The sequence below is a fragment of the Pteropus alecto genome, unplaced genomic scaffold (genome assembly GCF_000325575.1).
Source record: "Pteropus alecto unplaced genomic scaffold, ASM32557v1 scaffold5, whole genome shotgun sequence".
Taxonomy (NCBI): Eukaryota; Metazoa; Chordata; class Mammalia; order Chiroptera; family Pteropodidae; genus Pteropus; species Pteropus alecto.
Genome location: NW_006441953.1, coordinates 8,510,381 through 8,512,744, shown reverse-complemented (window position 1 = coordinate 8,512,744; position 2,364 = coordinate 8,510,381). Strand labels below are relative to the sequence as shown.

Here is a 2,364-nt window from a genome sequence, read left to right as displayed (position 1 = left end):
GGCAGGAATCTCCTGAGCTTCTGAGTGCAGCTATGACAAAGCCCTCCTGAACACAGCAGTTCACCTGCAACCTACCTGTGCTCACCTTCCTGTAGAGTGTGGGGAGTGGCTCCCCGGCGAGTGTGATATTGGTGTTCCCAGTCTTTCCTGTAGGTCCTGTCAGAATCCTGCTCCTCTAGATTTAGCAGGAGCACCCAATTTCCTGTACCAAATCCCTTTCCACTCTCAGTAGCTAGAATTATTTTTGGCAGCAGAACAGGACAGATGCTTTGTCAAACATGGTTTTAAGAAAATAATGATTAAATGAATCTGTCGTCTATGGCCATGCCACCCTGAACAAGCCCTATCTCGTCTGATCTCGGAAGCTAAGCAGGGTTGGGCCTGGTTAGTACTTGGATGGGAGACCACCTAAGAACCAGATACTGTAGGTGATTAAAAAAAAAAATGAATCTGTCATTATCTATAGGAAATTTCGGTCAATATGCTTTGATTGTTCCTAAATATACAACATTCTCAGCAACTTATATAATGTCTTATTCTTCTCTAGTGTCCCTCATTTTATGTGGCTTCTAATATATAATATAGCTGCTCAGAAAATGACTGCTAACTGGCTAAAATCAATAAAATGACAATTTCACCAATCTATTTAATTTTATTTTTTTCTAAACTTTAATTTTTTTAAAAGGTCCTATTTGGTATAAGTTAGTTATAGAAGAGAGCATGTAAGAGTTTTCATGTTTACATTAATAGATTTTGCCTTTAAAATTTCTTGATGCTCTGTCTAAAAAAATGACTAGTTAATTTTTTCATTTCAAGTAGTGATATATACACTAAACAATAATTTTTACCATACCCAAGGCAGCTATTCAAGCCAAACCATGAAGAGGATTAAAGAAAGTTCAATGGAGGATCAACAATACTGAGACACTTGCATATTAATTTGTACACAGTTAAATTTTACTTCCAAAAGCATCTGATAATGATTCCAAAGTAATTTCAACAGAATATTGGTCACAACTAATGGCTAATTCTCTAAATTAATAAAATGAGTAAAACTGTTTAATAAGTTACTGATTTTGTTATTTTATACATCCAAAATAAGTAGACTTTAAATTACCGCTAGTCCGAGTAAAAAATAAACTATTAACACAGTCAGCTAGATTATTTCTATTTATTTTTATTATGATTACATTATAAATAAAATAAAAAAAACAGAAATTAAGCATATAGGGTACATATAACAGATAATGACATAAATAATATGGCATCACAGATGGATGGCAAACATATCGTTATCTGCCAATAACAAATGTCTGTACCTGGCCAAAAATATAAATATCACTAAGGTTTAAACTTTATCTACCAATTCACTATCTGAGTTTCAATTTTTTAAATAACTTATTTATAACTAAACTAATGTAAATAAAAACAAGATACTAAACCTTCAGTGAGAAATGAGGTTAAAAAAAATTCTATCAAGATTTATGTCTCTCTCCATAGTTCTCCCTTTATTCTCCACAAAACTCTCACCTGACACCTTGGCTTGTTTCAACATATTTATCTGTGGGCACATAACAATCAGTGACAGCAAAGCCATTTCCCCAGGTGGGATTTCACATTTGCTCTGCTGAGTCTGACATGCTTGAGAAACAAATGATTTCAAAGTCACAGCCAGTAGGCTGCCTTCATCTACAGACCTAGCAAGCCTAGGCTCATTAGCATGCTTTATGAGCAAAAAGTGCATTGATAGAAATATGTAGGTACTTAGGTGAAAAAGTGCCAAGAGTAATGATGTGAAGAAAATTTTTTAAAATGGAAATCATTCTATCTCTTTATTCCTTAATGTTTCAGGCAGATTGAGAAAATGGGAGAATGGGTATGCTCTGGGGGACTTCTTGAGGAGTTGGGTACAATTGGTTGAGTCTTGTTTACTGGTTGGTGAGAATTATTTGATAATGCTGCGCTTTTATGGTTCCAACAATTCCATTCCATTATTTATTCTCCCTTTCAACAATATCTCTACCTCATATACTTTATTAATATTCATGCAATATAGGATGACCCAAATTAATAAAAATAAGTTTGCTCTACAGCATGTCTAAAATGATATGATCTGGCAAGTATAGGGAGTCAGCTGAAGGTTTTGATTCTTGGAGTGTTGACCTGATTCATGGAATGATGTTAGTAACCCAAGATCTTTCTCTCTCTAAATGACAAGAAATTAGATTAACAACAAAATAGTCAGTGTGCATATAGAGACTAAAGGAGAAAAAGTGATGTGATAATGACCCACTAATTCAGCATAGAGACAGAAAGTTGGGTTACCACATTATACACAAGCCAGTGTTCAAAGACAGGACAGCT

At 34.5% G+C, this 2,364-nt stretch overlaps 1 pseudogene; it reads left to right on the top strand.

The window, feature by feature from the left end:
- Positions 1–314: 314 nt before the first annotated feature.
- Positions 315–431, top strand: LOC112485656 (annotated as a pseudogene).
- Positions 432–2,364: the final 1,933 nt, after the last annotated feature.